Source organism: Mastomys coucha, unplaced genomic scaffold, assembly GCF_008632895.1.
Source record: "Mastomys coucha isolate ucsf_1 unplaced genomic scaffold, UCSF_Mcou_1 pScaffold20, whole genome shotgun sequence".
Lineage (NCBI taxonomy): Eukaryota > Metazoa > Chordata > Mammalia > Rodentia > Muridae > Mastomys > Mastomys coucha.
The window spans coordinates 58,509,808-58,536,713 of record NW_022196903.1 but is presented as its reverse complement, the minus strand read 5'-3'; the positions used below and the strand labels follow the sequence as shown (position 1 = coordinate 58,536,713).

Below are 26,906 nucleotides of genomic sequence, written 5' to 3'. Positions count from 1 at the left end.
GTGTATGTATAATGTCTGGCTATGGTTCTGTATTTGCTCCCATCTGCTATAGGAGGAAGCCTTTGTGATGATGGCTGAATAAGGTGCTGATCTATGAGTATAGCAGAATATCATTAAGAAACATTTTATCATTACATTTTTTTTCAGAACAGTGCTATTTTATTTGTTTTTACCCTAGGTCTCTGAACTATCTAGACTCTTCTTGGTTACCCAAGCAATGTCAGTATGGGTTATAGCTCATGGAGTGGGTCTTAAGTCAAATAAGACATCAATTGGTTACTTCCACAAGGTTTGTGCAACCATTGTCCTACCACATGTTACAGGGATTATAGATTGGATATCAAAGGTTTTGTGGTTGGGTTGTTGCTTACTTTCCATTGCCTCCTGAGTGCCTTTCTAAACTACAGAATATGCAGTTCATATAGGAACAAGCTCAATCTCTCCGAGTTCATTGAGTTGTGTGAATGTTGTCTTCAGTGATAGGGACTTTCTGTCAATTTATGGAGAACTGTCTATTACCTTGGCAACAGCCTGAGTTGTTTGGGGGTTTCCCAGTATACTGCTACTGCTTTTTATGATGACAAATTTCTTCTCAAAAGTAACTTTAATTCTACCTTTAAAGTAAATACTGATACAAATAGATGTATCTCACAGGTGTGTTTTCAAAATCTGTTGCTAGTAGTGGCAACTAGAATTGATTAACAGTCCTAAATAGAAGTGATTATACTAAGGATCCTTTTAAGGAAAGTTGATGAATTATTGATGAACACGTCTTTTAAATTTTATACCCTAAATAAACTTTTATTATATCCTATCATTCCTTATACAGATCAATGTTTTAAAAGCTTTATTCTTAAGCTCCATTAGAGATTTGGATCACTATTCATAAATTCTAACTCAGGCCCATTGTTCTCTGGAAGGACAAGGAGTCAATATATCAGAGAAGTAAAGGCAAACACTGAGATTAGATTAAAGCTCTAGGAAGTATAATAAAGGAGATACGTGTGCTCTGCTGTGGCAATACCTAGCTTGATTAAAGCATTTTTATATATGTACCTATTTTCAAAATTTATGTACTCATTGACATACCCATTTAATACCCATTGAGCAGCTACTGCTTCAAATCTTGTACTTAATAGAGTAGGCTGATGTAAGAAGTCATGCATAGCACCATCAAAGAACTATAATCAGGAGAAGGATGCATGCTCAACCCACTGAAGATGTGAAGAATACACAGCAGAACTGGTGTCAAGAAAGCAACAGTGAAAGAAGGTGTGAACTTCTAAAAAAGAACAATTATAATTTAGTAGCTAACAGTTACCTTTTTTAAATAGATGAGCAAACAAAAATAAACAATATTAGTTCAAAAACGAATAGTAGGTTATAGAAAAAGGAGACATCAAAGACTATTCTCTTCAACTTTACTGTCTGGATTTCATATTTTGCCATGTTTTATTCAAAGCCAAGACTATAGACCTATGCAAAATTTCAGCATAATTTAGATAATGTTACAGTAATAGTTCCTCTAGAATCTGAAGGGAAGAAAAGCAAGACAAATAATTTAACAACAACCAAATATATTCCCTTTTGAGGGTGGTTCTCTATTTCAGGTCTCATACGATTGCTTCTTAGGAGTTTTAAACATAGTGTTTTATAAAAACAAAATAAAACAAACAACAACAACCAACCAACCAAACAAGCAAATAAAAAACTGGGCCTGATGCAAAATGTACAATATACAAAGTGGATGCTCACAACCAACCATTGGACTGAGTACAGAGTCCCCAGTGGAGGAGCTAGAGAAAGGATCCAAGGAGGTGAAGGGGTTTGCAGTCCCATAGGAGTAACAACAATAAGAACTAACCAGTACCCCACCCCAGAGCTCCCAGGGACTAAACCACCAACCAAAGAGTACACATGATGGGACTCATGGTTACAGCTGCATATGTAGCAGAGGATGACCTTGCAGTTATCATTGGGCAGAGAGGCCCTTGGTTTTGTGAAGGTTCTATGCTCCAGTGTAAGGGGATGGCAGGGCCAGAAAGCAGGAGTGGGTAGGTTGTTGAGCAGGGGAATGGGGGAGAGGATAGGGGGTTTTCAGAGGGGAAAAAAGAGAATCTGAATTTCATATGAAAAACTGCAACATTGGCAGAACATAACAACTTTTAGAAATTAAAAAATAATTAAGGGAGAAAAAGATACAATACTTCAGACTGTAGAAATAACAGACCAACTTAAGGACTGCAGGATGTCTGTGGACAATAGTTAAAATTTCAGACATGAGCTATAAGACAATAGCATGTATTTAGAAAATGAGTGGAAAACATTTTACCTGATAGAAGACTGGAATTTATCTGAAGTGTTATCTTGTTTAGAATAGCAGCACTGTTCAGAAGTTTGAGAATTAGAAAAGATAATAGAAAATATAATTCTGAGCATAGTGGTTAGATTTCGTATGAGATTAGAATCAAGTAAAGAAAGAATTAATGAACTGAATTAGGCAGAACCTAGTGGAATAAAAGTATGAAGAGAAAATCTCTAAGTGAGAAAAGATAGTGGAGAAAAAAAAAAGAGTTTTGAGAACTTGCAATACTGTGAAGTAGGTGGAGAACTAGGAACTATCACTCATTCGTGCCAGCTGTGTAAACAACAGAACTACTTTGGGAAACACTTTCATACAGATGGCAGAGAGGTGAGATGTTCACACACAAGTTAAGAACATCTGCTCTTGAGCAATCCATAGACAAATCTCTCTTATGAAGATGTTTATTTCTTTGGCTTAGATGTATGATAGAAGAAGCATATTATTGTGTCTAAGAATGTCAACAGGAGATTAGAATAGACATATGTCTAAGTCTTCAACAAATTCCAATGCCCATCAAAATGAAAAGGTAAAATACACTGTGGTGTACTAATGAATAAAATATCAAATAGCTTAAAATGTAAGGAACTGGAACCGTACATTATTAGCATATTTTCATGACTTAATTAAAAATTACTAAGACATTATATCTTAATCGTATTTGTGAAATATCCCTAATCATGTGCAATTCCATTAGGTAACTATCCGAGCTTTCAGAGTGGAGACACTATAAAGAAAGTCAACCCACTGATGGTTAAGTACAGAAGCCTGGGAACGAAGCAAATCAGGAAAAGGCAAAAGTGTAAGTGATTCTTGTCATGATGAGAACTTCTTCCTTCTGACCTGGACAGATATTTATTAATGGTTCATGATTATTTTTCTGTACATATGTTTCTCTTATTTACTTTCCCTGCTTCCGTGATTAAATATTCTGACAAAAGCCACTTAAGGGACAAAAAGCTTATTCTGGCTCACAGTTCACAACATAGTTACAACTGTACAAAACTTGAAGCAACTGAATACAATAAAGTCACAGTCATAAGTATAAAATAATATAAGTTTTGCCTCAGGTCATTTCTTTCTCTTTTTATTCCATTACAACTCCTTCCAGGCAGTGGGACAAGTCATCCCATCTCAATTACCTTAATGACAATACCCACTACAGGCACACCCAGAGGCCTGTCTACCTGGTGATGCTAGAGCTCCTCTAGTTGACAATGGAGTCTAACAACGATTATCCTACATTGTTCAGTAAACAAAAACAAGAAGCAAGTGTGTGCTGAGGAATCAGACAATGTGGTGTGTATAAGCCAGTTAGTTGCTTCTTTAATAAAAAGCTGCTATGGAAGAATAGGATAATATGCAATAGTAAGAATACAGAGTTATGTGTCCAGCAAGAGCAGATAAAGAATCCCTTTGCAACTGCCCAGATGACTGGAGTTTGTAGCCTATTTCTATTCAACACATATTTTCAAAGTGTAAGTATGTAGCTCTGGGTCTTCTACTTCAGAGAGAGGCAAGGGGTTGAGAGGAGAAGAGAGCCCAAATTCCTGCTGTTAAAATTCATTTTCCAGCAATTAATTTCAAAGAATATTAATAGGACTTGATTCTAAACTGGTGCAAGCCTGTCTGTGATGAAATGAAAACAAGTTGCAGAACCCAATAAGCTCATCTTTTGAGAGACAGCTCCTCTAGGTGTAGGGTTCTGTGACTAAACTAACAGCCACCGAATGGCAGTCCTTTCTAATTTTGAGGACTTTAGCTTCATGATCCGTAGGCCTGCCTGTAGAAAAGGTGGTTGCAGCACTGGAGTAGTTTTATATCATCAAAGATTGATTTGCATCACTTGTAACATCATTTGATAATAACTTCATAATTCTGAACTAGCATTCAGTCACTTAAAAAATCTCGTGCTAATTGCCTAGTTGATTCACAGCACTGCGTGTCCCTTGCAGATTTTGTGGTTAATTCTCACTTTAATTGTTGCTGGTGACAGAGGTTTGTTTTAAGTGTGGTATTTTTGATGAGTACAATCTGCAAGCTCTCCTGCCAAAGCTCTATTAAGGATTATTAGGAATCTTCATAATGCATGACTGCCCAGAATGTCAGGATGGCCCACACCAGAGACACATTGCTAGAAAGGCCTTAGAATTCTGCTCACACACAAAGTCATTATGGAGAGAATGTGAATATTTCTAAATGGCTTCTTCAAAAATGCTGTGCCATAAAACATGTTCTTGGCTGAAGCAAACAAGAGTTCTCTCTGTGCATGGTGGGAGCTCACATTTTGCTTAGTGATGACACATTCTACTTTGATATATGCAGAATTAATGACTACCATTCCCCTTGAGGGAAAAACTCATTATCTCATCTGAAGAATATATGAGTATTTGTAAGTACAAAACAGCAGAGATAGGGAATTTGTTACTAAGGCTATTAGGTTAAGAAATCAAATGTAAGGAGCTGCAGGAGAGGAAGGAGCCACTCTAGGGTTATGAGGGAGATACACCCAGAGGCTCAGGAGGGAGAAGAGCAGATATAGTGAAAACTGAAGGAAACATTGCAAAGGGAAGTTTTGTAGGAATATCTGACAGAGAAACAGCTGCTTCACAAATATGGGACTGAACTTAGTTTTTCTTCTATTTACATATGCACTGTTTGCCTATGTATGTATGTATGTATGTGCACCAGATGAGTGTCTGTTGCCTGTGGAGTCCAAACGAGTATGTTAGATGCCATGAAACTGAAGTTGCAAATGGTTGTAAGATGCCATTTGGGTGCTGGGAACCAAATCCAGGTCCTCTGCAAAAGCAGCGATGCTCTTAAACACTGAGCCACCTGTCTAGTCAAAGCTTAGTTTTAGTAGTCATTGAATATATACAGATATAATCAGACAATAAGATTCAATTATTAGTTCCAAAAGTAAATTAATATGTGTACATTTATATTATATATCACATATACACACACACACACACACACACACACAACCTCAAATGTTCTATATAGAGAAAGGGCAAGCAATAGTACAAAAAAAATCTTATGTGGATTATATGAAACACACCCATAAACATGTTCTTGCGTGTGGTGCTTTGGTATGCTTTCTAGTACTGTGATAAAGACTATGAGCAAAAGGAACCCAGGGAAGTAAAAAGCATATTATCTTATATATCCCAATCACAGCCTTCATAATGATTTAAGGGAATTCAAGGCAAAAACTCAAGGCAGAAACCTGGAGGCTAGACTAGAAGTAGAGAGCACAGAGGAATGCTGCTTACTAGCCTGCTCCTCATGGCTTGCTCAGCCTGCTTTCCTCTACAGTACAGAACCATATGCATCACCTCTAGGGCCCTGGTGTCTTCCACATTAATCATTAATGAAGAAAATGTACCACAGATTTGTCCACAGTCTAATTTGATGAAGGCATTTCCTCAACAGAGGCTCTCTCTTCTCAGATAAACTCCATCCTGTGGCAAGTTGACAAGAGAGAAAAAGAAAGGAACAAGAAGACCACCAGCATACATGGAAATGAGTGCTGAGAAGAAGAACTAATATTCCAGGAAAGGCATCTGTGAGAACAGGTTTTAAGAGCCTCTACCAACCCAGCTTTCACCATGGAGGGTGTATGCATATGCTCAGGGTGAGAGTTTCTGGGATACTTTTGAGAGAAGAGACATTATGTGTGTTTGGAGTTAAAGGCATAAAAGCCACGTGTCTATGTAGGGCAAAGCTGAAAGGGTATGGAGGCCATTGTGGTAAGTTTACATGTTCCTTCAACAGAGATGGAAAGCCATGAAGATGTGCAGCAGATGGGCTCTGAGCAGAGGAGGGACATGGTGTGACATGTTTTAACAATCAACTAGACCACGGATGATTGATATTCAGAACTGTCAGAAAGAAGCAAGAGAAGAAATTTCTAAATCACAACTTGGTGGGGAAATCCAAGTGTTTTTTTTTAAGGTGGACCTGCTGTGATTGGCAGTTTTGGGTATGGGTTTTAAGGCTTGAAGTTCTCACCCTTCAAGGCTCCTAGAGATCTACAACAAAGGCTCAGTATTGGGAAGAGGGTGAGCTTCTGAGAGTCTCCATGAATGCTTTGTATTTGGAGTATGTATCATTTGTAATTTTATTAGAGGAACTAAAGTTCTGAATCAATAAAGGAAAGTCCTCAAGGTGAACAGTCAATACAGAATCAAAGACAGTGTTTTGTAAAGACCCCAAGCACTGAATACAAAATTAAGACACATTCAGAGTTAGTAGCAGGAAAGGAGGAAATCTGTACTTGTACAAAATCCAAAAAATTTACAACTTACAATCATTTAAAAGTAAAATAATATGTATTGCAAAAGTAATAACTATTAAAATCATCATATCATTTGGTGCTTAGATGCTGAGAAGGCATAGTTCAATAGCAAACACTGACAGTGAACTATTTACCTTTGTTCTCTTAAAAAAAAACTTTGGGGAATTCAAATTAGAATAAGAAAAGCCATTTTATTTATCTTTTATCAGATTGGCGACCATGAAAGAGAATGCTAATCTTTTTGAGCAGCATGTGGGACATGGGCTTCTTAGACACCAATTAGGCAAATTCAAGTCAAAGCTTGTATACCAGTTCATGCTAGTAAACCCTGCAGGTGGTGAACAGTGGCAAGAGGATCACCATGAATTTGAGGCCAGTCTCTTATAGAATGAGACTCTGCCCCCTAGCTGCATATCTCCAAATATGAAGGGAAAGATTTTCCATAACACAGACTTACAATCAGAAAGTGAATGCTTCCAAATATTCTCTCATTTTGGCTGTAATTCCACAGCTCAGGAAAGAATATCATGTGAAGAAACAAATATCAAACAAGCTTAAGAATGTATCTGAAAGATAACTTACTTCAAGTTCCCTGGGAGGGGTGTGTGTATGTGAAAACATCCTAAGTGTTCCAGGAACTGGACTGGGAAGTTTAGAAAAGTGTAAGAGACTTTAGACAAGTCTGTGGTATGACTTTTTCTCCCTTCAGTGCCTCCAAAGCCTTCACAAAGCCATCTGTTCAGAGCTGAACTTCAGGTCATTTTTATTAGAAATGAGAACCTCAGTTTAAGAATTATTTGTGTCTCTTTGTGTGGCAAGAGATTCAAAATATCACTGTAATAAAATTGCTTTTTACTGCATCCCTACACTTTGATGAATGAAAACTAAAAATGTCAAGTTGTAGTAGTTGGAATGCTAGTACTGGAATCCAGTCCTGTGAATAAGCTAATGGATATTCGAATTGGCTATAAAATGTATTCATTAAGTAGCTGAGAAAGCATTGCTCATACCTCTTAGGTGAAATTCTCTCATTACACTACAAATCGAATGTGTATATTGCTGAATGGAAAGAAGATATCCAAAACTACCCACAGCATTACACATGCTTTAGAATAAGTAATAATAGTGTAAATATTAACATCAACAAATATTCTATAGGAGATAATCTGCATGAAGTAATTTAAAATGATTTTTGTATATTAATGTCAAATATATTAATGTCTATTCATTTGAGACTATAATTGCTTTGATTTTTATAGATAAGCTAACATAGTTTAGGTCATGACAGACATTGTGTATGTTTTATTGATGGACCTACCTATTCTTATAGGTGAGTGTAAGTTTATATGGGGATGTTTTTGCACACAAAGGGCAGCGGTCTGTACCAGGTATCTTCCTGCTGCACTCTCTATCTTATATCTTGAGACAAGATCTCCTACACTGGCAATCTATTGATCTCTTGAGACCCATCTATTTCTGTCTCCCAATTACTTGGATTACTGACATTTGATGCTGCTCTTGGCTTTTATGTGGTTATTGGAGATTTAACTAAGTTTTACATGCTTGCCTGATAGTAATTTTACCCAACAAACCATCATTCTGATACATATACAGTGAATCTTAGTTCACCAAGAGTTACAGGACTCTGCCAATCAAAATCACATCCTCCACGAAAATTGTATTTGACCGTGATAATGCATAAAAGCCACGTGCCTATGTAGGGCAAAGCTGAAAGGGTATGGAGGCCATTGTGGTAAGTTTACATGTTCCTTCAACAGAGATGGAAAGCCATGAAGATGTGCAGCAGATGGGCTCTGAGCAGAGGAGGGACATGGTGTGACATATTTTAACAATCAACTAGACCATGGATGATTGATATTCAGAATTGTCAGAAAGAAGCAAGAGAAGAAATTTCTAAATCACAACTTGGCTGGGAAATTCAGGTGTGTTTTTTTTTTTAAGGTGGACCTGCTGTGATTGGCAGTTTTGGGTATGGGTTTTAAGGCTTGAAGTTCTCACCCTTCAAGGCTCCTAGAGATCTACAACAATTGGGAAGAGGGTGAGCTTCTGAGAGTCTCCATGAATGCTTTGTATTTGGAGTATGTATCATTTGTAATTCTATTAGAGGAACTAAAGTTCTGAATCAATAAAGGAAAGTCCTCAAGGTGAACAGTCAATACAGAATCAAAGACAGTGTTTTGTGAAGTATCTCCTCACTCTCATTATGTCATCACCAATTCAGTTTTCAGAAAGATCTTGTGTTTTTATTGCTATGTTACAAATGATAAAGAGCTAGAATTTGAAGGTGGAATACATAATATGCCTGAATTAACAAAGAAAGCTAGAGAGAAAACTCCAAATTTGAATCCATATGTCTGGTGCTAAAATCTGGATGCTTGCCCACTCATTAATTTATATTGCCTGCATCAACTCCTCAATATAAGAATCAGTGATAATGCTTGTCTTCTAGTTTATTTAAAATTTGTTGTTGAATGTGTAATCATCTTTTCACTAAACAATATAGATAAATGAGTCTGAAACATGAAGGAGAGGACTAACCTGGCCAAAGGAGTAGAAATGAATTGGGGATAGAGAGGAAGAATTTGGGGTAGTTTTTTAAAAATCAAATGGTAGAAATAGGCTCCCTGTTCTCTTGTTTTATACACTAAATTTAAAATACTGCCTAATTTCTACATTTCAAACTTAGTAATTTTACCCAGTGAAGTCGTTTGAAATCTTGTCTGAACTTTCCTAATCTAACTACAGCAGAGACTCTTGAAAATACAGCTACCATGACTCCTTTTCTATGAGTCCTTGATATTCCTTGGCAGACACACATGTCCTATCCACTGCAGCACTAACCATTCTTGTTGCTTTTTTGTTAAGATAAATCATCAGTTGGACGTGAGTTTTGTACAGAGGGATAAATATGGATCTACTTTCTTTCTTCTACATGTAGACATCCAGTTAGACTAGCACCACTTATTGAAGATGCTTTCTTTTTTCCATTGTATGGTTTGGCTTCTTTATCAACAATCCATAGGTATGTCGGTTTATTTTTCTATCTTCTATCTGATTGCACTGATCATTGTTTCTGTTTCTATACCAATACCATTCAGTTTTAATCACTATTGCTCTGTAGTAAAACTTGAGGTCAGGGATAGTGCTTCCACCTGAAGTGCATTTTTTGTTCAGGATTATTTTGACTATCCTGGGTTTTTTGTTTTACCATATGAAGTTGAGAATTGCTCTTTCAAGGTCTATAAGAAAATTGTGTTGAGATTTTGATGGAGATTACATTGAATCTGTAGATTGCTTCTGCTAAAATGGCCATTTTCACTATGTTAATTCTAAAATTTATCCTATTTACAGGAAATGCAGGGGCAAGGGGTGGAGCAAAGACTGAGGGAATAGTCAACAAATAACTGGCCCAACTTGAGACCCATCCCATGGGCAAACTCCAAACCCTGACACTATTAATGGCACGATGTTATGCTTGCAGAGAGAAACTTGTTGTCTTCTGAGAGGCTCCACCCAGCAGCTGACTCAGACAGATTCAGACACCCACAGCCACACAGTGGATAGAGATTGGGGAATCTTATAGGAAGAAGGATTGGTAGCCCCATAGGGTCTAGGAACTCTATAGGAAGACCAACAGACTCAAGTAACCTGGACTTTTGGGGCCCTGAGTATCTGAACTACCAACCAAAGAACATATACAGGCTGGACCTAGGTCTCTATGCACATATATAGCAGATGGGCAGCTTGCCTTCATGTGGGTCCTGAACAACTGGAATTGAGGGCTATACCAAAAGCTGTTGCCTGTACATGGGATATGTTCTTCTAGCTGGCCTGCCTTGTCTGGCTTTGGTGGGAGAGGAAGTGTCTAGCCTCTCAGAGACTTGGAGAGCCATGGTGGGGAGATACCCAGGTCCCAGCAGCTCAGAGAGGAGGAGGAGGGGGGAGAGGGGAATGACCATGGGAGAGGGTGACCAGAAGGGGGTAGTGAGCAGGATCTAAAGTAAATAAGAAAAAATAAATTCAATTTTTAAAAAGATACACTATTAGTCTTTGGAGTGTTCTGCCAAGTTTCTGGTCTCTGAAAGAATTACACTTGGATGATGTTGGTGTGGTTTTCTCTCCTCTAGCTTATATATGCACTTCAATTGACTTGCAGGCCCCTAAGCCCTGGCCTAACTGAAGAGGGGAAAAGTTTCTCTTGGCACAGTCTCCCCCAACTCCAGAACAAAGATAGCCTTTTTTCTAAAAGGAGGTTGAATGGGATGAAGTAAATGATAATTTTGCCAGGCCCATTCTCCAGACTTTGTCTGACCATGGCAGCCGCTGCTCTGCCTGATGTAAAAGCTTTCAGGAAAAGGTGACAGGTTTTCTATTTCTGGGGAGCTGAATGCCTCTTCCTTTTGATTCTATTATCAAGCACAGTGGGAAACTCGAAAGGGAAGCTGTCCTGTACAGAGGGCAGAAACAGCAGAGTGGAAGCCAGATATTTAAAAGCCAGAAACAAATCTGTAGGGATTTCCAGAAAGAAGAAAAATGTGTAGACTCCCAGAGTTGAAACTGCAAAGACAATATTCTCTTTTCAAAATGAAAGGAAAATATTACTAGAAATGTCATCAAAATCAATAATAAGCTACATAAAATACTTTTGGCATTCTTATGAGGAATCATATGGAAATAGACTACAGTACTGAATTAATAATGGGAATTGCATCTTAGGATCTTAGGACAAGGTTCCAATAATTTACTGGACAATGTAAAGATATATGGACCCTACACCCATCACTGTGGTTTATTGCATAACTGGCTAGAGTGGGCAGCCTCAAGTCAGTCCTGACAGTTACCCAGCCTCTGAGAGTATTTATTAGATAAAATAAATGACTTTAAGGATGGTGAAAAATATATGTAGGTCTTGTTTCTTCCTGTATTCCTTAAAGGTTATTGTAAAAGTGTCCCCAAATGTGGCAATACATATACTTACATCGTAATTCTTTGGGCTGATGACCAAGGTCATTCTTAAAATTATGAAAAGACTCACAAAATGAAAATGAGATTTTTCATCCCCCCTTTTTTCTTGATAGATGATAATTTTTCCATTCTCCTTTAAATAAGTCAAAGGCTTCTCTTTCCAGTGCTAATTGGCTGCTTCTTTATCTAGCTTGTGCCTCAGACCTTCTATAGTCAATATTTTATTTCTCAAGTGCTTTACTGACCATGATCTTGTAGACTATATTTGACTTCATACATCATTACAGTTATTACTTTTAATTGATCCTCAGAGTACATTCCTCAATGTAAGAATCAGTGAAAAAAAATTTAGTTTGAACATTTAATTGTCCCAATTCAAAATGTGTGCCTCAAGGAATGTTTAAAAACAGAAAGAAAAGAATGAAGCTTCTGAACATTAAAGGAAGAAGGGAGAAAAGGCTCGAAATTACACAGGTCTGGAGAGATGAATCAAGGGATAAGAGCATGTGCTGCTCTTATAGAGAACTGGGTTTTGTTCCCAGCACCCTCACAGTAGATCACAGCCATCTATAACTCCAGGCAGAGGATGTCTTTTGCTTTCTTCTGTCCACACACGTACATGTGGGGGCCAAGAAACAGACATTAATAAAAAGAAAGAAAGAAACTATAAGGTTCTGCTCCTACAGTCCTCATCCAGAGACTCAAAATCTCTTGGTGAAAGGTTTGAAATGTGCAAGAAAAACAAGTCTAATTCAAGTATCTGGACTCTTTACTACTAAGTTAAAATAATTATTTAGAAACTAATGTGAAGAAATTGCAGGCACACATTAAATTCTAACTTGTTGTGTTTCAAATGATAATTAAGAGGCTAAGTGGATGCTCTTCGGGGAACAAGAACATTTGCTTTCTTTGTTTGATCAACTTTTCCATTTCCAAGACCTCTAGGCAAGAAGGTGATTCTCCTGCCTCCCATCTCTCCAGCAAGAGCTGAATGTTAATAGCAAACTCTCAGGGCAACTATCCTCAGCCTGTTGCATTAGGAGGCATCTCTGTTCTTTTCCTACCACCCTAGGGGACCATTTAGTGTAATGGGAAGTGATTTGACAAATCTTTCACTACTTGCTGAAATCTGTTACTGTACCTTAAAATGGATTAGAATATTATCAAGGAGTAACTTTCTCTTTGGGAATGATGTTTTGTCAACTTGACAGGAGCTAAAGTCATTTTGGAAGAGGAGTTGTTAACTGAGAAAATGTCCCACAAGACTGGCCTATGGGCAAGCCTGTGGTACATTTTCTAGACTGATGAATGATGTGGTATGGCAATACATTATGTTAAAAATATCTGTTACTTTGTAAGAGACTGAAACTTTTGCTAGACTTCACAGCAAGAGTTCATAACACACTTCAAGCTTTATCCAGTTATCCTACCATGTGCTCAGTACTCAGTCTGATTGTTTAACCTGCCTTTAAAAGGGGGTGGGATTGGAGGAGCACCCTCTCATAGGAAAAAGAGGTGGGGGATGGGGTGTAGAACTCTTAGAGGAGAGACTGGGAGAGGGGGACAACATTTGGAATGTAAATAAATAAAACAATTATTAAAAAGAATAAGAACATGTAATAGCTGAACTAACCTGCTTTAGATTTCCCATGCAATTAGCATTTAGAACCTAAACTAATGAATTGCTATAATCTTAAGTTATGTACTCTTCCATGTTCCCAATCCAGAGTGTTTTCATGAATATCATAATAATTTGCTGGACAGAAAATTGGGTTAAAGAGGTCTTATAAAAAATCCACTCTAAATTCTGAAATTAATATTTAGATATTATTTGATAATGTCTGTTTGTTATCTGGGACAAACAATCCATTATAAAAACTCTGTTAAAGAATTTTATGAAGTATCTGTGTGTGCTAGCTGGTGTTGTGTGTTCACTTGACACAAGTTAGAGTCATCAGAGAAAAGGAGTCTCAGTTGAGAAATTTCTTCCATGAGATCCAGCTATAAGGCCTTTTCTCAATTAGTGATCAATGGAGGAGGACTCAGCCCATTGTGGGTAGTACTATCCCTCTGCTGATGGTCCTGGGTTCTATAAGAAAGGAGGCTGTGCAAGCCCTAAGAAGCAAGCCAGGAAGCAGCACCCTCCATGGCCTCTGAATCACTTCCTACCTCCAGGTTTCAGCCCTGCTTGAGTTCTTGTCCTAACTTCCCCCAATAGACTATCATTTGGAGGTGTACGCTGAATAAACCCTTTCCTGCTCAACTTGCTTTTTGGTCATGGTGTTTCAATGCAGCAATACAAACCCTGACTAAGTCAGTATCTTTATTCCTTCCCCCTTTATGTTTTGTTGTTGTTGTTGTTATTGTTGTTGTTGTTGTCATTGTTCAATAAAAGAGAGGGCAAAGATCTTTGCCGGTGCCAGAAACATTCAAAGAGACTGACACAGACACCCAGTGGTAGATTTAAAATTAGCCGTCAAGCAGACACAGATGCAGACTCATACAACAAACAGGAATTATGGCAGACATTAGAAGAATGAAGTAAAGAATTCAAATCTGGACAAGATATTGGTTAAATGTCTATGAGGGGAAGTGCTTTGATTGGTGACTCTAAGCTTCTTATTAATGGGTTCAAACTGATTACAATATAGAAAGGTCCAGCTTAGTGTGGGTGGTAACATGCCTGGGAAAATATTTGGGGATGTTATAAGAAAGCAAGCTAAGCAAGCCATGGAGAACAGGCCAATAAGCACTACTTCTCCATGGCTCTGCTTCAGTTTCTGTTTCCAGGTTGCTACCCTGACACCCTGACATCTCAAGATGATAGTCTATGTGCTGTGTGTAAAAGAACCCTTTCCTCGTTGCTTGTGGCCAGTTGCTTGTGGCCAGTGTGTTATCACAGCAGTAGGAACCCTAGGTTAGACAGATGTGTTCTAAGAATGCAGCCTCCAGTTACTTCTAGAAAGAGGAAATCCAGTTATTACTTCATCATTTTAAGGTTGACCTTGTCTTTGGAGATTTTAATATGTAAATACACTGTTGAAGATTTTCTGACCAAAGATTTTGCATACTGAGCTTGACTAACAATAATCTATATTGATGCACTGTGAGATGCTGTACACAGAGAGCTGAGATCACAGTGGGCTCCTTTAGAATAGGCATTTACTTTTAATTTTTATATCTGGCCTAATATTTGGATGGCCACTAGGTAAATATGGAGGAATATACTGGAAGCTCACTGGACCACTGGCCTCTACCAAACATGCTTCAGAATACTTGAAATCTGCGCTGAAGGTTTCTTCATTTGCTGTGGCCCATGTGATAAAGAAACGTCATTATATCAACCAAGTGCATTATCTAGAAGTCTCTTTGGAAGTTCAAAGTTCTTCCACTTAAAAAGAACTTTCTTTTATACATTAAAACGAGGTCTCAGTATATAGCCTTTACTAACCTTAGAATATGTGTAGACCAATCTGGATTACAACTCACAGAGATCAACCTGCCTCTGCCTCCCTGAGTACAGGGATTAAAAGGGTGCAGTCCCATTCCTGGTATGTATTTGACTCTGGAGCAAACACATCAGTGAGGGTCACTCACCCTTCTGTTCCCAAACCACAGCGTTGTTGACTCAGAATGAACTACAGAGCTTGGGTTTTACACTGATAGATAAAGGACAACTTCCTATGAATTTCTGAAATGTATCTTTCAATATTTATATTAGCTACAAAACAAAAACAAAAGCACCTTGTGGGGGTGTGGAAGTAGCAGTCATACTTGTCTGTTCCTTGTTAAAAACAAAAACAAACCAACCAACCAAACAAACAAACAAAACACAAAACAAACAAACAAAAAACCCTGTATACTATGAGAAGCCAGGACAATATTTAAGGCTCTGAAATGGTGCAGAACAGTCTACTTGATAGTAGTTTCCATTCCGTGCCTTTTACCTACAAATTACTACATAATTCAAAAATAAGTGCATACTTTTCACAGATCGCTGTACATCTTGCTGCACTAGCATCACATCCACCACATGTGACCTGTCTCCAGAGTGCATGCACCTAACTCCTGGGAGAATTCTGAGAGCCAGTCTGCTGCCTATCACTCTTTGAAGAAATTCTCTCCAGAAATAGATGGCCCTGTACTCAGCTAAGATTCAAGCTGGCTTTCATGCAAATTCTGAAACTATTTTCTTATGTAGTGTTGGGGCTCAGGAAACAGCACCCCACAGCATGGCCCTCTGCCATGGTGAGTGCTTTGAACTACAGAGGAGGCTGGGGGTAGAAAGGGATGTGGTTCAGTAGTAAAGTGTTTGCTGAGCACTACGTTTTATCCCTAGCATTTGCAAACCAAAGGCAAACAAACAAACAAGCAAATAAAAGAATGAATAAGTAAAGCCTCCCTTCTGTTCCTTTCTCTTCCAGGCTATGGAAAGAGCAATCTCTAAAGTTAGTTCCTTTAGGACAACAACAACAACAACAAAATAGACTGCAATCAACATAGACCCTCTTCCAATCAACCACAGAAGATTCATTCACATCTACTATAGGACCAGAAACTAAAAGTCACAGAAAGACTGTCACAGCCCACAACATCTTCGGAGCATAGCTCTCTAGGAGCCTACATCTACACTCCAACATAGGATGACCACTAATCTTCCTTTTACTTTTCAGAACCTGTCACCACCTCCTTTCAGGATCTTCAGCCTATTTTCTTCTTTAACTCTGAATTTCATTTAAATTATAACCATCTGGCTCTTACTTAGATTTCATGTTGCACTTTGTATAGCTCCTATGTGTATATAATTAATAAATTTGCATGCCCTTCTCATTCCTCGGTTTATTGTAGTTAATCTCATAAATACAAGCATTAAGTATTCAGAAGACAAAAAGAAAACTCTTTTCTTGCCTAAGGTTTACTTTTTTTTCTGGAAAAACAGCTCTGAACTGCATCCACCTTAGCATCAGCAGGTGTGGAATCTCTTTGGACCTCCATCTCTGTGGAAATTGCCAGCACTTGAGAGCTGGGGAAATTACTGGATATATATATATATATATATATATATATATATATATATATATATATATATATATAAATGTTAAAGCTGTTTCAGTGTCTTAAGACACCGTGAACATTGTGAAGATCGCTGTATATCTTGCTGCACTAGCATCAAGACGCTGTGATGTCTTGAGTACCGGGAAGGTTTTGTTTTTGTTGTTTTTGTTGGTTTGGTAAGCTTTCAAGCTGCTCACTGACAGCTTTTGTCCATTGTTGATATTCCTTCACTAATGGGAAGAATTAGACACAGGATTCAGTCAGGGTTTTTTTGTTTGTTTTGTTTTGTTTTTTGTTTTGCTCACATGGAACTCAGTGAAGTTACTTAATAGCTATAGATCTCATCTTGACAGTTCGATTAAGAATTAGAGATGTACCTAAGTGTCAAGGACGAGAGAAGTTAGTAAGTTAGCTGACTACGTTATCCTTCTGCTCTAGCAGCTACAGTTCGGTGATACAGTTCTTTGTGACTCCACAGAGCAACACAGCAGCCTTGCGTGTTTTAAGGTTTGTGCTAATGTTCTTATCTGAGGGATTTCATGATGAGCTGTTTTGTGTTGTGGCCATGTTGGCACTACTGCATTCCCAAGTGAGAATTGAGCTACAGAGTGACCTGAATGTTCAATTTCCTTTCAGACATAATGGCACATCACATTTTCGAAAGCAAGATATAATATAGTCCAAATGACTGTGGCTAGAATACCACAGAAATCACACCAACTGTTTTTACATCTTTGAATTCGCAAATGACTGTCATTCTCTAAACTTCCAGAGACAAATAGTAAGTCTGTGTTTCAGGGGAAAATTATTATTATATATTTCAGATACAGTCTTTCATTGCTTATTCTAAGAAATCTGATTTTCTTGACCACACAGGGTCAGGTATGCATTACGTTATAAACAACAACAATACTAACACATCTGCATGGCAGCTACCCTCTTAAAAACTGATGTGAATTGATGTGAGTCAGAATAGGAAATTGTCCTAGCATTGTTATCTATCAATTCTCATGATAATTTTATTCAGTCAGAACTGATACAAACCCCTATTCTGGTGTTGTTACAAATTACATCATCTGCATAGACCATTTTTCCTCAAGTGCCTTTTTAGGACAATCACATTTTTTTTCCATTTTTCTCTCAAATAACATGGGAACAATCAGTAGCAGAGACAAAACAACATGACTACCATTCACAATGTTTCAGCAATACAAAAAAAAAAAAATGACCATGTCTACTTGAATTCCAGGTCAGATTAAAATTATAAAAATGATGTCTTCAACTTGTTGGTAAGTATCAGTTTTATTATGCCTTCATCTTCACAAATGCATTTTACATTGAGTGATCTCTGCTGAAGCACTTAAAAGAGAATATTGTGTATACGGGTGTCAAATTTTTCATTTTAGTTTCTAATTCTTCAGATGATGTACCAGATATACATTGGAATACTTAAAAGTTGGTAGACTTCCATATTCATGTAGCATTGTGCATACTCTTTATACATATCTTTTTCTTTCTTTCTTTCTTTTTTAATCTGTGCTGTTGCAGCATTTTCTCTGTCCAATCACATTATGGAGTGACAGGCCTGTGATTGGACAGGAATTTGGAGGCAGAGTGAGAGGTTAAGGAGGATAGGTCAGGGAGAAGGAAAAGAAAATCATCATGGAGGCAGGGAAAGAGGACAATCCAGACCCTGAGTGGTTTTAAACAGCCACAGGTAGCTAAGGTTTTTACAAGGTTAGAATAATTGGGTTAAAACATTGTCTTTATCATTTGGCTCTGAAATTATTGTATTGGCATCTTGTAAATTGTGAACTTATTGATATACAAACCGGATTGGATAATTAAGCCTTAAGAGTCATGTTGTTACCAGGTAACTAAGCACTATATGAATGATTGTGGGGTCTGTAGAGCATTGCATGTAAGCGAGATGATCTTGCTAGCTGTGAGAAAATAGCAGAGCCTGCTGGGACATAGTGATGAGGCCGGATGGTACCGGCGGGGGGATTTTCTTTTTAATATTTCCCCCAACACTATGCCTTGAAATCTCTGCTCATCTTTCAGTGTACTTAAGGGTTATCTTTTAAGCCTTGCCCACTAACACATTATAAATTAAATACTTGTGGTATGTTCTCTATTAACACTGTGTGAAACAGAAACACTAGATATCTCCTTTTTCTTTGGATAGACTTTTAACATTTAACATTTATAGAATTTATTACTTCAGTGGGGTAGAAAATATTTCTATTTTACAGATGGAAAAAGAACGCTAGCACTAGGAATACGACTCAATCAGTGGAATGCTAGCTTAGCATACAGAATACTTTGTGTTCAGTCCCCAGTACTGTATAAAACCACCCATAATGACCTGGGCCTGTAATCACAACTCTTGGAAGATGGAATCAGAATGACCAAAAGTTTAAGGTTACTCTTGCTTCAGGGACAGCTTCAGATTCTTAGATCTGATCTCAAAAAGTAAAGTAACATAAAATAACTCAGCATTTGATCCAAATTGACAGTTAAGACTCAGGGGACATAAACGTAGGCTGTATCCCATGTTTCTCTTTGAATGAGACTGCACAGATTACACAGATGTAATTGTTGTGCTATGCAGTTTACCGATCCAATGGACAGTCAAGGGACACTAGTTATTCTATGCACTGGTATAATTATCTTTCCAACATCTCTACAAGACAGTTATCCTCCAAAAGAAATCTGGAGCTGTCCTTCCCCAGTCCCCTGTCTCCCCAACAATGGGAACATCACTCATCTGCTTTTTGTCTCCATAGCTTTGTTTATTCTGTACATTTTGTATAGGTGGAATATTGTGTAGTCCATGGGATGTATAGTTCCTGGCTTATTTTCCTTAGCATATGCTCAACTTGTTCTGTATTATAAGTATGGAATTTAATTATTTTGTGGTAAACTTTCCACCTCACTGAGGCAATAAATATATCACTTTTGAATATTATACATTCCATTTGTCTATGTGTCAGTTGACAGACATTTGAAATGATTCTGTTTGGGGCTACTATCAGTAAAACTAGTATGAAGATTTGTGTTTAAGTTTATATTAAGATCATTTATTTTCATTTTTAATAAAACAATATCTGAGAACTGTTGACTTATGTGGAAACTGCATATTCAGTTATTTGAGAAACTGAAGACAGTTTCTCAAGTGACTTTGTCATTTTACATTCTCACAGCATGTTTTTGAGTACTCCAAATTCCCTATATCCTTGTCAATACTAGCTGTTCTGTCTGCTGGTAGGTAATGGTACCATTGTTGCTATATTAGTCAGGGTTCTCTAAAGCAGTGGTTCCCAACATATAGGTTACATTACCTTTGGATCCACTAGAAAAACGTTATTTACAATACTATTCATAGAAGTAGAAAAACTATAGTTACAAAGTAGCAAACAAAAATATTTTATGGTTGGAGTCCAGAACAACATGAGCAGCTGTTTTAAATGGATGTAGCATTAGGAAAGTTGAGAACCATTGCTCTAAAGGATCAGAACTGATGGTTGGGTTTTTAATTTTATTTACATTTCAAATTTTATCCCTTTCCTGGTTTCCCCTCTGAAAGTTCCCTATCCCATCCCTCTCTCCCCCTGCTCACCAACCCACCCACTTCTGCTTCCCTGTCCTGGCATTCTCCTACACTGGGGCATCGAGCCTTCTCAGGACCAATGGCCTCTCCTCCCATTGACAGGTGGCTTTTTTAAGGCCGTGCCCTTACACGTTGTAGTTCAAATAGTGTAACAATGGCTCTCTCTTGACAAAAAGGCCAAAAGTCCAGGAATTGTTCTGTCCACGAGAATGAACCTTTCAGCAGGTCAGTGCTAAATCTACATTGGAATCCTGAAGCCGTAGGTTCTAATATCTCAGAAACAGGATAGATGAACTTCCCAGCAAGAGAGTGAGGGCACACAAGCCTAAAACAAAAGCTTCCTTTCTCTGTGTGGGCCAGACTTTAGACATGTCTTCCTATCTCAAATGATCCAACCAAGAAAACCACTTACTAGCATGCCCTTTTACTTGGATTTTAGTAGATACCAGATACAGTCAAATTAACAACCAATATAAGCCACCAGATTGTTTTGAAGCAGAAGTTCATGGTAGTTCTGGCTTGTATTCTCATGCTCTCCAATGATGCTGAGTATGTTTTAACATAGTTACTTTGTTCATATCTGAGTGGCTTCTTTTACCTTGTTTAATTTTATTTGCCCTTTGTACACACTAAATAAAACCCTTACCAATTATGTGACTTGAAATATTTTCAGAGACTTGATAGTGCCCTTTCCTTTGTTCTGCACAGTTTGAGGCATCTGTGATTACTTAATTTGTGAACTGGAGTCTAGAGCTGTTCAGCAATGCCATCCTAAATAGGGAATTCCTCCAGGAACTATCCTTCTGAAAAGCATTACTTTTAAATAATATGTATGTGTTCATACATCTCTGGCTGTAGGTATGTACACTTTAGTAAAGGTGCCCAAAGAGCTTAAACAGGGTGTTAGATGCATTGGATCTGAAGTTACTGTTGGAAAACAGAAACACCCACATTCTAAAATCAGGTATCTCTGACCTTCCAGCCAGTAACTCAGCATCAGTGGCTATATCATCACCAGCCACCAAGATGCGACACATTTTTATTGTCACTAAGAGCTACTATTCTTCCTATGTACATACACTATACTCCACTATAAAGCCTATAGCCTGCTCTTTCTTCAATCCTTGCTCAGAGGCAGCCTTTATATATCCCACCCCCAATACATTTCTCTTGTGAGGTTTCTTGCATGGTATGACTTTGTAACATTCCTTGGCTCTCTGATTACCAGGAAAATTCTAACATGGATAAGAAGACTTAGTAGGATATTCTGGTGTCTATTGCTTCCCTTCAGGTGTCTAAGCTGCAGTAGGAACATATCCCTTATTTCCTGTACATCTGCAGCAGACTCACATTCTCTCTCACTGATTACTGGGTACCACATCCAACAGTGCAATTTGTAAGTTTTCCCCTGAGTATAAATGCTTTGCTGAATTCAATGGGTGACCATTAAGCATCCAGCACTTCTATGGAATTCTTGGAGGCAGAAGTATCCTAGCCATGGACTTTAAGGCTATAGTTGACTCTCTATACTGACCCCTACCTCTGACCCTTTTCTCTTGAGTGAAGGTTCTTTTTTTTTTTAAATTTTATTTTATTTTAAAAAGCTTAGTTTTTGCCTTTTGGTAAGCCCTGATATCAGACCTGGTGTATCCTTGGGATTTTAGCCTTTGACCACTGTTCAGTGCATTGATTATCCACTGAAAGGTTTATGTCTTCTTGTTTGGTTCTCCCTGGTTCCTGAGAATGCCTTGGACCTCACACCTAGAACATTCCCATCTCCAGTGCCCATGGGAACAGCATCATCCGTACCTTCTGACTCCCCCTTGGGATGTCTTATGGAGGACCTCCAAACCCTCAACCTAGTACCTGTCTTAAGGGTCTCTAAACTTATCTTCCTTTGCAGTTGGATCTCAAAACCTCTTAGATAATCAATCAAAGGGACTGTTCAGCAGCAGCTCAGATTCCAGTATTATGTAGGACTACAAGAGCTACTGCCAAATATCATATAAATGGAGAGATTCTCTATGTCCAAGGTTTCCCTTACTTTTACTCTAAAGCCTTTCTTCTCTTCTTCCTGTTAAACCACTCAGTTCCTTCTAGCTATGCAAGAAGAACAAGCAGAATTCTCTACTACTCTTGATCCCAGGAATGAATACCCCCTCCACCACCTCAACCCACAGCTCCTTCTCTTCCTCCAGCTCTCTCTCTCCCCTCTTCTCCATCCCCAAGAACAGGTGGCTCTAACTACCCTACCCTGCTATCTACTTCCATCCCACCAGCAGCCTTCAGTCCCATGCTATTAACTCTCATTCCTCTGTGGGACACCCTCTATCTCTCTCTACCCGTCCTAACGCAGTTCTGGTTCTCCCTCTGTGGGAAGTTGCTGTAGCAGATGGCCTGGTCAAGGTACATGTCCCATTTAAGTGAACTCTCTCAAATAGAGAAAGTACTTTCATTAAAGAATTTCAATATATTACCCATTCCTATAGTCTCATCTTCTAAGATATATATAGAGTTCTAACTAACAACCTACTTCCTTAAGAACACAGGTGAATATGCGAACAGGCCAGAACACATGTAGACTAAATCCACCAAACTAACACAGAAGACCTGGTCAGATTTGAGGCTGTCCCCAGTGGAATTACAATACCCCAAGAGCATTCTAGCTAGGGATCAGTTTACAACTCATCCCATGAATGTTCTCCATAAAGCTGCCCTTAAAGTTAACCAGTAAACTAAGTGAAACTCTAAGTGGTTATCCAGGACAAATGTGAAAACCTGTCTCAATTCCGAAAATGCTTTACCAAGGCCCTATTACAGTATACCAATCTGAAACTGGAAAATTCAAAGGCTAAGCAACTCTCCATGACATATTTCATTTACTAAAGCTTCCATGAAATTAAGGACAAGCTTAAGTGCTTGAAGAGAGGACCTCTTCCTCCATAGACAGAAGTCTTGGGACTAGCCATTAAGGTATACTATGGGAGAGATTTTAAACAACTGTAAACAGACATACAAAATGCTGGCCAAGGTCATTAAACCAGCTTTGGAAGACACTAAGCTCCTTTGCCTACTAAGGCATGGGGACCACCAGTTCCTTCAAATGTGGTTAGGTCATAGGGACTGGCCATGGCCTAACCACTGTAGACAGACCATTTAGGGCATGTCTAAAGTGCCATCATGAGGAACATTGGTCTGTTGACTGATTTCATGTCCCTCACAGTGAAGGATATCAGACCTAGGTCTCTTTTTCAAGGACCTCTTGGCCTAGTCTTAGATGACTGAAGGTATCCTGGACTCCCTTGACCCAACTAATGTCATGTCTGGCAGGGAGCCCCACATAGTTATTATGGTATCAGGGTGAATCACCTCCTTTCTCCTGAACATCCAGGCCGCTTACTCAGTTCTAACAGTTTTGGGGACTCACCTCTCCTTGTTTCCCTATTGTGAAGGTAGGGGCACAACCATACCAACAATGCCAGACCCCACCACTTGAATGCATCTTTCAGAGGTGTTCTCACTCATTCTTTCTTTGTAGTACCAATCTGTGCCATCCCCATATTGAGGAGAGATCTTCTAGCCAAAGTGGGAGCCTCTATTTCCTCTGTATCTCTACTGTCCCAATGCCAAACTGGCCAGCAGCCCCTTGCCTCTTTCTCCTAATCACCTAACCTACTGATTCCAACATGTCACTTCCTTTGCCAGCTTCTCTGGTGGACCCTCAAATCTAGGCTATCTTAAACTTCTCAGTTGCCAAACACCATTATTTCATTATCATCCAATTACAGGACCTTATCTAGTACATCATCCAAGCCCAGTACCCACTCTCTATCCAGAGCCCCAGGAGTCTTAAGCCTAACATCTCTGACCTTCTAAGAAAAACACTACTTTGCCCTATATCTTCCCTCTTTAACTCCCCTATATGTGTAGTTAAAATGCAGAATGAGGACTACAACCTGGTTCAAGATCTCTGGTTTGACATTTCTGCATTGGTCCTCCTCCACACTCTCATAGCTAGTCCTTCACACTTCCTTCCACTATTCTCCCAGGGACCACCCATTTCTCAGTCCCAAACCTCAAGGACACCTTCTACTTTATCCCCATTGACACCCAGTGACCAAACATCATTGCTTTCACCTGGACTGACCCTGATACCTACACAGACTCCAAATATGCCTTATTTCATCCTGTCTCATGTTGCCATCTGGAAAGATCACAGGATATTTATAACAAAAGGAGTATCAATAATCAATGAAGTCAAAATCATGGCCATGCTAAAAGTCTTCCATCTCCCTATAACTGTGGGTATTTTCCATTGTTTTCCACAATGGAAATTGTATTTCCACAAGAGTTACAATTCCATAATTTCCAAGGGAAATAATAGAGCTAATGAGACAGATAGAGCTTCAGCCTTTAGAGGCCTGGACCTGTCTCACTTACCACAGAACATTCTTGAATTTCAACCAACATCCCAACTATTACACCTGACAATAGACAAATTCTGTGCTATCTACAGCAGCTCTTTCATCTTTATAGCCAAGTCTTGTCTCATTCTTTAAGGCCCACCTGCAGCCCACTCATAAGGAGTAGCTTTCCAAAGGGCTATTACAGCCTCTTGTAAAATTTGTCAAGTGTCAACTCCCAAATCCAGTTATTGCAACCCCCGTTTTTCTACTTGCCATGCCAGAGGCTCTCTTCTTGGAACTGACTGTCAACTTGTCTTTACCAACATGAGCACAGTCAGACAGGTTAGATAGTTCCTGGCCTTGATGGACACCTTCTCAGGGTTGGTGGAGCCATTACCCACCATCAACAAAAGGGATCAGACAGCTTCCTTCCCCCCTCCTCCAGGAGATCATTCCTTGATTTGAATTGCCTGCTTCCCTTCAGTTAAACAATTATCTGGAATTCACTGTCCAGATTTCCCAAGTCCTACTCAAAACCTTCAGTGTTCCTTGGCATTTCCATACTCCATATCATCCCCAGCCCTCTGGAGTGATAGAATGAATAAACAGTTCCTTTAGGCCCCATGGAGTGAGGAGGTCTGGTGGGGGGAGGGTGGGGGTTGGGGACATCCTCTTGTAGATGGGGGGTCAGGGGGAGTGAGAGGTATGGGATGGAAGTGGTCAGGGGGACAGTCCAGGAAGGGGATGAAGACTGGCCTGTAAAAAAGGGATTAAAGAATTTTAAAAATGTAATCATATATTAATAAGAGTAGTTGGTCAACACAAACATGAAAAAAAAATTAAAAACACCCTTGTCAAACTCACAAAATCTTCACCCAGATTGAATGAAGTTCCTACTGCTGGACCTTCTCAGGCTGTTGGCTCACCCCAAGCAATTTCTTTCCATGGTGACATTTGAGTTCATGTGCAGATGACCAGTTCTGACCTTCCTTTCACCTGAATCATCTCCTCTCCCTGCTCACCTACTCACCCACTTACTCTGTCATATCTGCTCCCCCCTATGGAACTTTACTGATTACTACATACCATGGCCATAGTACAACTCCTGTCCTTCCACAATTAACATTGGTGATCAGGTCCTTCTCTCCCCTCTGGATCAACATTACTCACTTTCTCCCAAATGGCAGCACTCCTTCAAGGTAATTCTTTTAAGTCCCATACCCATTAAACTTGAGGCTCTCCCTCATTGGTTCATCTATCCCACGTCAAGTCCTTTACTCCTTCATTTCAAGATATCTACCTTTCCTACATATCAACTCAAACAGGACCCTGCTCACTTAAGTCTCAGAGGATACCAAGATCAACCACCTTTCATCAGGCAGCCGTACTCAACTTCACTGAATTGGACATAGACTTTTTCTCCTTTCCTTCTAGTCTGTTTCTGTCCAGGGCATAACCCAGATGTTCCTCAACAGAGGAATGGATACAGAAATTGTGGTACATCTATACAATGGAGTACTACTCAGCTATTAAAAACAATGAATTTATGAAATTCTTAGGGAAATGGATGGATCTGGAGAATATCATCCTCAGTGAGGTAACCCAATCACAAAAGAACATACACGGTATGCTCTCTCTGATAAGTGGTTATTAGCCCAGATGTTCAGAATACAGGAAGGACAACCCACAAACCTCAAGAAACTCAAGAAGAAGGAAGACGTAAATGTGGACATTTCATTCCTTCTTAAAAGGGGGAACAAAATACCCATGGATGGAGTTGGAGAGACTAACTATGGAGCAGAGACTGAAAGAAGGACAAACCAGCCTGATATAGCTGTCTCTTGAGGAGAGGCTCTGACAGTACCTGACTAATACAGAAGAAGAGGCTCACAGCCATCCATTGAACTGAGTACAGGGTCCCTAATGAAGGAGTTAGAGAAAGGACCAAAAGAGCTGAAGGGTTTGCAGCCCCTTAGGACGAACAACAATATGAACTAACTAGTACCCTCAGAGCTCCCAGGGACTCAACCGCCAACCAAGGAGTATACATGGTGGGACTAATTTTTCTGGCAGCATGTGTATAATAGAGGATTGCAAAGTTGACCATCAATGTGAGGAGAGGCCCTTGGTCCTGTGAAGGTTCTGTGCCCCAGTGTAGGGGAATGCCAGGGCCAATAATTG

At 39.0% G+C, this 26,906-nt stretch overlaps 1 protein-coding gene across 3 annotated transcripts in view; it reads right to left on the bottom strand.

The window, feature by feature from the left end:
• Grid2 (glutamate ionotropic receptor delta type subunit 2) overlaps positions 1 to 26,906 on the bottom strand; it is a 1,405,618-nt gene that overhangs the window by 360,927 nt on the left and 1,017,785 nt on the right. The window lies entirely within an intron of this gene.